At 35.4% G+C, this 14,660-nt stretch overlaps 1 protein-coding gene across 1 annotated transcript in view; it reads right to left on the minus strand.

The window, feature by feature from the left end:
* ASCC3 (activating signal cointegrator 1 complex subunit 3) overlaps window positions 1-14,660 on the minus strand; it is a 329,628-nt gene that overhangs the window by 166,576 nt on the left and 148,392 nt on the right. The gene's annotated exons all lie outside the window — the stretch shown is intronic.

The raw sequence follows: 14,660 nt of genomic DNA on the forward strand, positions 1-14,660 counted from the left end.
CGGTGGTACGAGCGGTAAGGTGTCTGCCTTGCCCGCGCTAGCTTATGACAGACCGTGTTCAATCCCCCAGCATCCCATATGGTCCAGGAGCAATTTCTGAGTGCATAGCCAGGAGTAACCCCTGTGCATCACTAGGTGTTGCTCCAAACCAAAACAAAACAAAAGTATAAAGTTTGCATCATCTGATATTAGTATGGCCACTCCAGCTTTTTTGTGGGTGTTGTTTGCTTGGATGATTTTCCTCCAGCCTTTTATTTTGAGTCTATGTTTGTTCTGACTATTCAGGTGCGTTTCTTGTAGGCAGCAGAAGGTTGGATTGAGTTTTTTGATCCATTTAGCCACTCTGTGTCTCTTAACTGGTGCATTTAGTCCATTGACATTGAGAGAAAGAATTGTCCTGGGAGTTAGTGCCATCTTTATATCAAAGTTTGGTGTGCCTATTGGTCAGTCTTGTCTTAAAGTAGGTTGTTCAGTTTTTCTTTTAAGAATAGTTTTGAGTCTGTAAAGTTTCTGAGCTGTTGTTTGTCTGTGAAAACATGTATTGTTCCTTCAAACCTGAAAGTGAGTTTTGCTGGGTGCAGTATTCTAGGTGAAGCATTTATTTCATTGAGTTTTGTCACTATGTCCCACCACTGCCTTCTGGCCTTGAGTGTTTCCAGTGACAGGTCTGTAGTAAATCTCAAGGATGTTCCCTTGAATGCAATTTCTCTTTTCAATCTTGCTGCTTTCAGAATTCTGTCTCTATCTGTGGGATTCGTCATTGTGACTAGGATGTGTCTTGGGGTGTTTTTTCTGGGGTCTCTTTTAGCTAGTAATCTTCGGGCATGCAGGATTTGATCGCATGTATTCTTTAGCTCTGGTAGTTTCTCTTTAATGATGTTCTTGATTTTTCCTAGAGATTTTCTGCCTGGGTCTCTGGGACTCCAATGATTCTTAAGTTGTTTCTGTTGAGCTTATCATAGACTTCTATTTTCATCTTTTCCCATTCTTTGAGTAATTTTTCCATTGTTTGATCATTTGCTTTAAGGCTTTTTTCCAATTTCTTCTGCTCTATGGAATTGTTAATCATCTCATCTTCCAGTGTACTACTAATTCTATCCTTAGCTGCTATTAACCCGTGAGAAAGCTCAACCATGTTTTTCTTTAATTCATCTACTGAGTTTTTCAGACCTGAAATTTCAGTTTGGAGTTTTCTGATTTCTATCTTCATATTCTCTTGATTCTTTAATTAGTGTTCTCTTCTATACTTTCTTTGAGTTCTTTGAACATCTTCCATATTGCAACTCTAAACTCCTTATCTGAGAGACTGACTAGTTGGTTGGTCATGTTCAAGTCATCAGAGTTGCCATTGTCATTCTCTATGTCTGGTGCTGGCCTGCGTTGTTTCCCTATTGTCACACTTGTATTGTGGGTTTTTCTACGTGTTGTGGTTGTATTCATTGGCTAAATGATATGCACGGCCAGGAAGTGAAGCAGAGTGGCTGACACCTCCATTTTTTATCTCCTAGTATTTAGTGATCAGTAGTCTATAAAATATTGCTAAAAGGAGAAATGTGAAAATGAACAGGCTATGGTCACGACTATGAGCTATGACAGACATACACAGTTTAAGAAGGAAGATAAAAATAACGTAAGCAGATGACACTTAAAATGAACAAACTATGCATAATATAGGAAGACTAAGCATGGAACTATTAGGGTTTCCTTAATCCACCTATTTCTAGACAATTACACAAATGCACTGAACAACAGGGCAACTTTTTCATAAATACATTCCAATCCCACAGTAATACACAATTCTTTTTGTTTTTGTTTTGTTTTGATTTGGTGGATGATCATACCTGATGTGCTCAGGACTTACTCCTAGCTCTGTGCTCAGGGATCACTCCTGGCAGGCCTTGGTGACACTGTGCAGTTCTGAGAATTAAACTGGAATCAATAACATACAAGACCAGTGCCTATTCCACAGTACTCTCTCTCTCTCTCTGATGTGCTCAGGACTTACTCCTAGCTCTGTGCTCAGGGATCATTCCTGGCAGGCCTTGGTGACACTGTGCAGTTCTGAGAATTAAACTGGAATCAATAACATACAAGACCAGTGCCTATTCCACAGTACTCTCTCTCTGGATACCCTAGTACACTATTCTTACAGTGGGCATACTCCTCAGTAATCATGCCTCTCTGACTGTAGAAGCAGGGCACAGGGCTGGAGGAGGAGACTATATTAGTATGCATACCTTTCTTTTGTAGTTTCAGAAAAAGTTTAAAAATACATTCTCGGGCCCAGAGAGATAGCACAGCAGTGTTTGCCTTGCAAGCAGCCGATCCAGGACCAAAGGTGGTTGGTTCTCCAAAGGTGGTTAGTTCAAATCCCGGTGTTCCATATGGTCCCCTGTGCCTGCCAGAAGCTATTTCTGAGCAGAGAGCCAGGAGTAACCCCTGAGCACTGCCGGGTGTGGCCCCCCCAAAAAACACAAAAACAAAAAAACAAAACAAAACAAAAAAACCATTCTCTTTCAAGGTTCATTATACTGAGGCCAGGGATTATTTCATTTGAATCACAAGTAAATTGCCACAAGTAAATCAGGAAGGATCTCTGCTCTGGGGTCACTCATGATTTGAAGAGGAGATTTGATTTTGAAGAGGAGCCCAGGAAACAATATATGTGGCCAATTCATTAGGTTGGTATGTGCAAGACAAGCAAGCCAGTTATTGCTGTGACATCTCTCTGGCCCCCAATGGTGCTTTTTAAATAGATTCGGGGGGGTCCTTCTGTCAAATTATCTAAGAATATTTAGGGTTTGGGATTAGAAATTAAAATATTATCACTAATGAAATAATCACTGTATTATTGTGTGAAATTATTACTAATTTAGATTATTCCTAAGTTAAGAGAAATACAAAGAAAACAAAACCATTTTACTAAATTTTGAATCCTTAGAATCTACCCTTCTTCATAAACTATCTTTATTTACTTGGCATCTGATATAACTAATGTAGCCCCAAGATCATTTCCCAGATGGGCAATGGTTTTACACTGAAACCAGATTTCTCTTCTCCGTAATTCAAACACCATATTATGTAAATCTTATTGAAATAATAGATATGGAGAACATAAGGGAAAATAAAATATGACCCTAAATCTTCATTAATTGTTTCAAGGCTGACTTGTCAATTTATCATGTTGCAAATTATTTTCCACTGCAACCAAGAGAAATATTAGTTACAACTTAAAGTAGCAATTTCTTTTTATTAAAAGATCCATCATGTCTTATTCGGTAAAAAAAACGCTTTTTCTTATGAAGAATTTTCTGTCCAGAGGCTCTAACAGAGGCCATTATAAGGTTTTTGGTCCCCATAAACACTTGATTTTTATGGTTTGTTAATTTGGTTAATTAATTTAAACAGACATATGAAAATGATAACTAACAGTACGAAAAGCACTGTTTGATTTAGCAGAAATATTTTCAAATTAATCTTAGAAACAGTCCTGGTAACTGAACAAAAGTTAAATAGGTATGTATTATTAAAACAAGACCCAAATCTATAAAGCACAAAAGTCCATAAAACAGTAGTTTTTATCAATCCATTTTTATCAATCCATACTGTTGATACATTTTTATTGTTTTATAAGATGATAATATTTTACTCAAAATGAGGTGTACTTTAAAAGAAAATTTATATATGTGTTTATTTATATATTTATTTATTTATTTTTGTTTTTTGTTTTTTTTGGGTCACACCCAGCAGCGCTCAGGGGTTACTCCTGGCTCCAAGCTCAGAAATCGCTCCTGGCAGGCTCGTGGGACAATATGGGATGCCGGGATTGGAACCACCGACCTTCTGCATGCAAGGCAAATGCTTAACCTCCATGCTATCTCTCCGACCCCTTATGTATTTATTTTTAATTTTTAAAGAGCTTTTAGGTTTGGGGCAGGGTGAATAGCTCAGATGATGTTGCACAAATCTGCCTAAGTATCTAGATCCAATCTACTGCAGCAGAAGGGAATGAGTGTAGCCCAGAGGTCCCTGGGCAATGCAAGGGTGAGTGCTATTTTTAAAAAGCCATTTCATTTAAAAAAAAAATAGAACTAGAAAAGAAAAAAAGATTTCAATTTGCTACTGTTATTTGACTTAACTAAGTGTCTTCACATGAGCTGTTACTAAAATTAATGATACAGCAAAAAGCCAGAAATGCTTAAGAACCTGACATTATTTCAGTAAACTCACAAGAAAAAGATACAAGCAATTAGAAAAAGATTTAAAAAAATTACTCTGAAATATTATTAAATAGCACGGTGACAGAAAAAAATCATTTTATCTCGTTGATTCTTGGTTCTCCATTATTTAGAATCATTATTAGTATCACAGTATTATTATACAGATGTAACTAAAACCACTACAATTAGTAAAACACGGGCTCTCTGTATTTCTATCTCTGTCTCTCTGTCTCTGTCTCTGTCTGTCTGTCTCTCTTGGCCATACCCAGAGGCCCTCAGGGATTACTCCTGGCTCTGTGCTCAGAAATCACTTCAGGCAGGCTTGGGGGACCATTTGGGATGCTGAGGATCAAACCCAGGTCAGTCACATACGACAAATGCCCTACCTACTGTGCTGCAGCCCCAAGGTCTTGTATTTTAAAATGCTTCATATTCACTCAGCAGGCTTGTTAAAAAGAAATTGCTACACCTTATTCTTCTTTCTGATCAAGTAAACCGAAGGCAAGTCAAGATTGTGCACTTATAAAAATTTCCAAAAAGTATCTTGATTGGAAACCCTGGATATACTGTAGATGAAGACAGAATTTCTCCTGTCTGAATTTCTACTGTCTTCAGACAAAAGATGAAAGTACAGAAACTGATTTTCCTCACTGGAAGTATGGCACACCCTATTTAAAACTATTAATATCTGATTATGACGCATGACACTTGACATGGCAATGAAGAATGACTTCTAAAATAATCTATACATACATATGTATATATTTATGCTTTCTGATATTTAATGAGAAATATTTTATCATTATTTTATAGCTTTAGTGAATATAACGGATTTAAATTACACATTCCATGCAGTTATGATTAGAAGTCATTATTTGTGCCATATTGTTTAAATATTTTCAAATGTTATTGTCAAATTACACTTTCAGAAAGTATTTGGCCGTAAATGTATTCACATCTTATGGGGTTATAAAGATTAAAAGTGGCTTGTTTACCACAAGTAGGAGGAAATGGAATTAAGGTAAACAGAAAGGAGGATGTAATTTACTTTCCAGGTAATTTATTTTAAAAAAATCCAAAAGGAGACCAAAGAGATAGTATAAAGAATAGGGCATTCGACTTGCATGCAACCAATGTGATTCGTCCCTGGCATTCCTTATCATCCTCTAAGCTTGCCAGGAATAATACCTGAGATCAGTCAGGAATAAGGCCTAAGCACTGCCAACTTGGGCCTCAAAACAGAAACAATAATTGAAAAAAAGTCAAATGTGATTTGATCTACTAAATAAATAGTAAAAGCTTTATTAAAGCTAAGTGATGGTCATTTATATGTTTTTGTGTGCTTGATAATTGACAGTTAAAAACTTAAAAATTAATAAAAAAATTTTAAAAAACTTAATTTTTAAAACTGAGAGCCCTGTATTAAAGCATTCACTTTAAATAGGAAAAAAAAATGATACCTAATGGTTTGAAAAGAATCATTTGTGAAAACAGTCAAGAAATTTTTTTTTTGGCCTGAGTGATAGCACAGTCATAGGGCGTTTGCCTTGTATGTGGCTGACCCAGGATGCACTCAGTTTCAATTCCGTACATCCCATACAGTTCCCTGAGCTTGCCAGGAGTGATTTCTGAATGCAGAGCCAGGAATAACTCCTGAGTGCCACTGAATGTGGCCCAAAAACCAAAAAAAAAAAAAAAAAAAAAAAGAAAAGAAAAGAAATGTTTTTCTGTTCTGTGGTTAGCATGGTGAGTACAAGGAAGTTGTGATTCAAATATATTTATAAACCACAAGAGAAATCTGACAAAAGTTTGTAATGCGGGAGCCAGAGCAGTAGCACAAAGCATAAGGCATCTATCTTGCCTGCGCTAGCCTAGGACGAGCCCATATGGTCCCCCAAACCAGGAGTGATTTCTGGGCGCGTAGACAGAAGTAACCCCTAAACGTCACCAGGTGTGGCCCGAAAAAAAAAAAAAAAAAAAGTTTGCAGTGCTGTGGACATATGACCATACCTGTATTATCAAGTATATATAATTTTGAATGGTTTTATTCTACATGTTATAAATATTCAATAGTTATCTGTAGTGGAGCACTACGCTACTATAGGTTCTGTCCTCATTGTTCCAAGGTTTTAAATAATGGTTCCCTAGGTTAGCTTGTTCAAGGCAAATGCCCTATTGCTTGCGCGACCACTCCAGCCCCATGCAGGAATTATTTTTGCAAAAAGATCGTTGACTGCACAGATAGAAAGTTACCAAGAACAACCTTCTCATGGTTCCTAATTCCCTGATAACAATTAACAATAAATCTGGCATTCTAATCAGCATCTGCAAGAAGGAAGAACCATCTCCCTTTCAAATTATGCCCCTGCTCTAAAGAGGCTCTACTCTACCTTCAAGAGCTATCCATACTCGTGGGAATGCTCTAAGAAAATCTCTAATCATTCTTCTTTTGACTTCGATAAAATCTCTCACCCAATGAAACTATCCATGTACCACTAGCAATTCCACTAAAGGCAATATTTGAAAAATTATTTTGTCAAAGAAATATTTTATTTGGAGGTGGGGAGTGGTTGTTAGGCCACTTAACGGTTCTGTCTGTATATTCAGGGATCATTCCTGAAAGGGATCAGGAGATCATTTTTGGTGTTGGGAGATCAAACCAGAATTGGCCACATTGCAAGCGCCTTATGTCCAATTCTATTGATCCTTAGAGATATATTTTAAACTAAACATTTATTGAGAAGGCCATGATTGGGAAAGATAGACCCAACCAAAGAAGTCCTCCTTTTTGTAATGGAATGCGTAATATATAGTGATAAAGAGACAACTGCTGTGAATGCAAAAGAAAAAGGCAAGCAAAATTTAGGAAAAGCCCTAAAGATGATTTTAGGACTAAATTGGTTTGATGATAGTATATTTAGAACATTAAAAGAACTTTCCTCTTTTACAAAATATCACACACATGAGAAAACGGAAGTTATGGGTTTTAATAGTGTACCACTTATTCAGGTGGGGCCAGAGAGAGAGTGCAGCAGATGAGGTTCTTGCCTTACATGGGCTAGTCATGAGTCCCCGTTCTGGGGGTGATCCCTGAGCAGAAAATCAGAAGTAAGTCCTAAGCATCACTGGATGTAGTCCAAAGAAAAACAAAAAATAGAAAAGAATTGGGCTCAGATTTGACATTTCAAACCCTTCTTTCTATTTCTGTAGTTTTAATTCCTTCCTGGATATTTCCTAAAGCCAAGTTTACATTTTTATCAATTTTGACATTCCCTTGCTGTCTCTTTTTTTTCCACTTCTTACAGTACTCTCTGTGCTAACATCAAGCAGCAGGCATTCATTCTATAAATACCTAAAATCACAAAGTTAAGGGTGCCCCATTTTCACAAAGTCCTTTGTTCCTTTGTTTTATATTTGGGCCAGACCAGGTGATGTTCTGGGCATAGCCCTGGTTCTGTGCTCAGGGATCACTCCTGGTAGATGTCAGGGGGACATCTGGCATATTGAGGATCGAACCTAGGTCAGTCACATTCAAAGTAAGCACTCTACCCACTGACCTATCTCTCTAACCCCTAATTTAAAAATATAGAATGTAGTTATAGTTATACATTTACTGAATCCATCATCAGGATATGGTGTCAAGCTATCTTCCAATTATTCAAAACTAATTTTCCAAACCAGTTTTATTTAAATGTTTTAGCACATACTCCACTGATATCTAATAAAATTAGGCTTCTACTGATTCAATTTTTGATCATTTTAAAGGTACACATGTATATATATTTTTTGGGGGATACACACACTTGTCAGTGCTCAAGCCTTACTGCTGTCTGTGTTCAGGGAACACTTATGGTAGAGCTGGGTATTGAATCTGGGTCACTTGTGTGCATGACAAAGGCCCTACCTGCTTTACTATAGCTCTGATCCCAACATGGATATATTTAATGCTATCACAAACTTCAAAAATTGTAATCTGAGAGACAATCTATAAAAAGCACTATTTTGAGAGCATTTAAAAAAATCAAATTGTGAACTTCAAAGTCAAAGAGAGTTCTTAAATCAAAGCTGTTCATATTTGTAATGAAGTGAATGAAGTTCAGTAATGAAAAATAATATCCTGACAGACATCAATATAAAAAGTATTATCTGGGAGCAACATGAAACCACCAGATTTGACTTATGCCAATAAAACTTAGTTAGAAAAAAAATCACATTTCAGAAAATTTGTCTTACTAATTATATGTATAAAAACTAGTACTTAGTTAATAATTAGTATTTACTATCAGATAATCCTGGCAAACAAATCATTCTTTTTAAAGCTTTTGCTTAACAGATATACCATGAAAATACAAACTACTTCAAACAAGGTTAATTTATCTTGTACTAGCTATATCAGAAAAGTGAATAATTCACTAGCTAGTCTTCATGCATTGAATTATTCAAATAAACTAAGAAAGGTAATGTGAAGTGGAGAGAAGTGGTTCTGCAGCTCTAACCTGTGTAATTGGATCTATGCTGAGCAATTTAGACACCTCTGGAATCTCTCACTCACACTGAGAATCTGTAGCTCTCCTTGAGAATCCTGCGCTTATAAGTGAGAAACGGACTCAGAGAATCATTACTGAATTGTATTTAAGGCATTGCCCTGAATGTAAAATATATCCATTAATTCTGCTATGTGAATCACTTTAATCGATTCGGGGCTGGAGAGATAGGATGGAGGTAAGGTGTTCGTCTTTCATGCAGAAGGTCATCGGTTCGAATCCCGGCGTCCCATATTATCTCCCATGCTTGCCAGGAGCAATTTCTGAGCATGGAGCCAGGAATAACCCCTGAGCAATGCCGGGTGTGACCCAAAACCCAAGAATAAATAAATAAATAAATAAATAAATAAATAAATAAATAAAATTTATCATTTCTATGTTTTGTGTTATAGGGAGCTTTACCTACTATATTTGGTTAAATAAATCCATAAACCCTTTAAAGATTCTGATTATTGGGTCAGAGAGGTAGTACAGTGAGGAAGGTGCTTACCTTGCATGTGTCTAACCTGGGTTGGATCCTCTGCATACTAGCTGGTCCCTGATACTGCTAGGATTAATTCCTGAGTGCTAAGCCAGGAATAACCCCTGGCTTTCAATTTGGTGTGGTCCCAAATTTAAAAAAGCTGATTAGCAAGATGTAGAAAATAATAATAAAGTTGGATGACAATGCATTATGTAATGATAGAAAAATCACAATGCACATATCAAAACAATTTTAGCTAAGTCCACTGTAAAACATACGATAAATACTTTGCATATAAAGGACACTAATACAAATGAAAACACAAAATAGTAACTTTAGCAGTTTCCGAAATATGGTGAGACTAATAAAAGAAAAACGACAGTTTTCAAAGAACAGAAAAATACTTTGAATATATTCATTGCCTTTTACTATAAACTTTTTAACTTAACCAAATATTTTTAACAATTAACTAAGCATATTTATATCTCTTAGATATAATAAACTTTATGCCCTCCAATTAAAGCTTGAATATACAATTATGTACCCCTAATCATAATTTATTTTATATAATTATGCATTCAATTAACTTGAGATCTAGATTTATTTTTTAGTACTCACGTTAAATTTACAAACAAAAATAACTTTAACATTACCAATATGTAACAGAAGAAAATATAATTATGCCTTAACATTGTCTAAGCACAGAAAATGTTATATATTTTTATATAATATAAAAATAAAAATAATCAAAATACTAATTTTACTTTATCATAATCACCCAAAGATATTTAAAAACATGTTCAAGTTAATTTTGTTTGAAAATTTTCTTAGTTGTCTGGGCTAAACTCCTCTTATTTGATACCAAACTAACTTATACTACACTGAGAAATATTTTGAATACTATCTTAAAGATGAATGTAAATTAATCAAACTATACAGAAACTTATTTTTAATGCCAATTTAGAATTAAATAGCCCTATCAGAATTATAGGTCAGCTTTTCTGCACCTAATAATGAGCAAATTTACTTGTTTTCATCTCTAAAATGTAGGCAAGAAAAATAAGCAAGAAAAACAAATGGGTGGTGAAATAAAACTGTAGTTTTGCAGATGACTTGCTAATATACATACAAAACCTTAAAGACTCTACTAAAAGAAATAAATACATAGTAGCTACAAAATTAATATACAAAAATCTGTTGGTTCCATGTTCGTACACACAAAGAACAGATCAGAGGAGAAAGAAACCAAGGAATCAAACCTAATTACAACCACATTACAAAGAATCAGTGGCTGGAGAGAAAATACAGGAGAAATGGGCTTACTTTGCATGCAGCAAAACCCAGTTCAAATCACCAGCAGCACAAATTCCACGCACTACCTTCAGCACAGCCAGGGTTCACTCTTAAGTACAAAACAATGAATCGCTCTGAAGCAACACTGGGTGTGACCCTCCCCCCCCAAAATAAACTAAGGAAGTAAATAAATAGGTAGAATTAGGTATTTAGGAAACAACAAAGAAGAAAGATACAATGAAGTGAAAAGATAATTTTGTGCTCATTAACACTCCATCTAAAGCATTATATGGGCTCAGGTGTCAATCTGAAAAAAGTTAACATTTGTATTATGAAAAATTCACAAACTTAACACAAATCCAATCAAAATATGGATAGAAAACTAAAAACAATTCATCAAGAAAAGTACACCAGTAGTCAACAGGCACATAACAAAATGCTCACTTTGCATTACAGAAAATGCAAATCAAAATTACAGAAAATGCAAATCAAAATAACAGAGTTATCAGCTCACACCTCTGAAAAATGACAAAGATCATAAAAGCTGGAAACAGCAATGATTCAACTCCTGTGGGGAAAAGCAGAGAGGTTTCTCAAAACTTAAAAGTAGAACTACAGAGGCTCAAGCAATAGCACTGCAATAAGGCATTTGCCTTGCATGCGGCCAACACAGGATGGACCCTAGTTCGAATCCCGGCATCCCATATGTTACCCCCAGCCTGTCAAGAGCAACTTCTGAGCGTCACAAGTTGTGATCCAAAAACCAAAAAATAAATAATTAAATAAAAAGGTAGAACTACCTTTAATTCAGCAATTCTTCTATCCAAAGAACACAGTCATGAATTCAATGAGATAGATGCAGAACCATATTCAACACACAATAGCCATGATACAGAAATAATCCAAGGACCAAATGGCAGCTGGGCGGACTATGAGGCAATAAATATAAATACAGTGGGATTAAAGAATTTACCAATTAGAAATAAAAGCTTGCTTTTTTATTTTGCTACAACATGGGACTGGGGGGTTCATGGTAAGTAAAATAAGTCAGCAAGAGAAAGACAAAATGCCAAATGATTTCACTTTTACATGGTACAGTAAAGAAACAAAGCAAAACAAAGACAGTGACCAAGGAAAACAAACATTTCTTTTTCAGACCACAGTACTGAGACTCCTGAGGTGGGAAGGAGAGTATGACTGAAAAGGGGATAAGGGCTCAGTGGACTATGATTTTATGATATAGAGTTAGTGACACTTTGATGGTGGGCTGAGATACTAATAATGGCACTAAAGCATAAGAGTCAGAGTCTTGTAAATCAATGTTGCCTAAGTAGTTAAAAAAAACGAATTTATTTTTTGACTTGTATTTCTTCCAACAAAATCTTTTGCTGCATTTTTTCATATTTAAAGCAAAAGAAATAGTCCTGAGAAATTCCGTTAAGAAAATCCCAAAAGCAATTCTTATGGCACCTTCAGCACCTTGAAATAGTCTGAAAATGACAGATATCTGAGGAATTCTTAGTTCAAAAGGGCCAGAGAGATGGTACAGTTGTTAAGGATTCGGGGTTTGGTAACAGCATCACATGGTCTCCTGAGCACTTCCTACAGGACATTAGTAAACACTACCAGATGTATGGTGGTAGAGGCATCTGAGCATTAATGAGATGGCACAATTCTGGGTGATCCCCAGAATCACAAGCTGAAGGAGTATTACTGGAAGTAGCCTATGCCCCCCCCCCCCACCAAAATAATTCTCTGCTAAAAGAGAAACAGATTTGCATGCAAAAATCACTAACTCCAACTCTGGGCAGGTGGCATGTTAAAAGGACAAATTAGTCACTTTGAGGGGGAAGCTAGTTGCCAAGTAGCTAAAATGGTCAAAAAAGTAAATAACACAAATTATACTTGAGTAAAATTATTTATAGCTATAAAAGTAGGTAAAAATTAAATGCATATTTGTACATTTTATCTACTATTATTATTTTATGTTTTATATTATTATATATTTTATGTATAGCTATACCTTTGATGTACAAATTATTTTGGTTACCTTTGTTTCCCTGATCAGTTATAAATATCAATAATGTAGTTCTTGTTTCACTTTATTTTTAATCACTCTCTGAAACACACTAGGTATTTGAAAAATATTTCTTGGTTATTGCAATAGTTTAGCTTGAAAATTCTATTTATTTATTTATTTATTTATTTATTTATTTATTTATTTATTTATTTATTTTGTTTTTTGGGTCATACCCAGCAGCGCTCAGGGGTTACTCCTGGCTCCACACTCAGAAATCACCCCAGGAAGGCACCGGGGACCATATGGGATGCCGGGATTCAAACCACCGTCCTTCTGCATGGAAGGCAAATGCCTTACCTCCATGCTATCTCGCCAGCCCCTAGCTTGAAAATTCTATCCAGGAGACTGGAATGATAGTACAGCAAGTAGGGCACTTGCTTTGCATACAACAGTGTTGTTGATTTGGGTTCAATCCCCAGTATCGCATATGCTGCCCAGAACTCAAGAGGAATGATCCCAAATTCAGAGCCAAGAGTAATCATGAGCACTGGGGGCTGTGACCCCAAAACAAAACAAAACAAAACAAATCATTTTTATGGCTGGAGAGAAAGCTTAAAGAGTTGAGTACAAAGCAGAAGGCTTTTGTTAGATCAGAGCACCACAAGATTCTGTGAGCACTTCCAGGAGCAATATTCAAGTACAGAGCACAGAATAGCATCTGAGCATTGCCAAGGTGTAGCCCCTATGTAAAATAAAACAAAAAAATCTCAAGCCACCTCCACTGTCTTAATGCAGCAAAAGAGAACTAAGATCAACAATTGAGATATGGGTCACGTATATGGTATGGTAAGTACAGTACATATATGTACATATACAGTACGTATATGGTATGGTAAGTACAGTAAGTATGGTAAGTACAGCCATGCCTTTACTTGGCATCTACCAATACTACTCTTCCCCTTAACAACACAAATGTCACAGAAGAAATCCCAGATATGATCATGATCTACTTCAGCAGAGGTCTAGAATTCCATTTGTATGTTTGAATGTACATTTTAAGTACTAAATTATAATTTTCATTAATTTTAAAGTCTTACATACCTAAATACTATATACCCTCCAAAATTGTATAGAACATATACTGAGGTCAAAATATGTGTAATGTTTATTTTAATGATGAAAGGACTGAAAGATGAAGTTCTAAAAAGCCAAGAACTCTGAAATCATGCCATGTCAAAGATGTTCTCAAGTATGGCTAAAATCTAAATGATCAGACCTAACCCACACTAGTCCTAGTTAAGTAACATAGCACAAATGTAAATCAACCTAACTATTGTTAAATTTCTGCCAAACCAATAGAGGCTGAGATGGAACAAAGAATCTTTCGACACATCACAGAAAAATACTTTGCTGACCTCCCACAACAGTCTAAATTGCACTGACATTTGCTATTGACAGTCCCAAAATAGGAACAGCTATGCTATACAGCAAATTAAGCAAGACTAGCTAGTCTATTACTATGCAAATAAAATTCATTAGTGAGAGAACAATTTCATTTCTACAGATGCCACTGGACTTGAAGAACTTGAAGCCTATTATTACCCATCATTATAAGATGTTCAGGACTGAATATAATTTCAATATAATAACAATATGAAAATGTATCTTAAGATTTCTATCAATATTTTTCATTTCTTTCCTTAGATAATAATCACTGTTTACAATTCCTTATTCTGGACTCTTAATATTATTAAGTAACACACCTGAAAATATATTGGTAAAAATATACTTCATTTCATAAACTTACTTGAGTAGAAGAAATCCTACTAAAACTATATACTCTAAATCAAATTTTCTAGCTATACTAAGTAAATCTGCTATAAAGAGAAAAATCACAAAACAATAATTCCTTTAAGACTGACTCTACTATCTCCATTTTAAGGTCACATTTAGAAAAATAAAAAAAAATACTTCAATTCTTCACAAATCTGTACTCTATGTTTCAACTAAGCCTCTCCATTAAAATTAGGGAAAAAAATAAAAAGAAAAATATACTATCTACAAACCAGAACCAAGAGAATGATACTGCAAAAATGAAACAAAACAAAACAAAAGCAGCT

Source organism: Suncus etruscus, chromosome 4 (genome assembly GCF_024139225.1).
Source record: "Suncus etruscus isolate mSunEtr1 chromosome 4, mSunEtr1.pri.cur, whole genome shotgun sequence".
NCBI lineage: Eukaryota > Metazoa > Chordata > Mammalia > Eulipotyphla > Soricidae > Suncus > Suncus etruscus.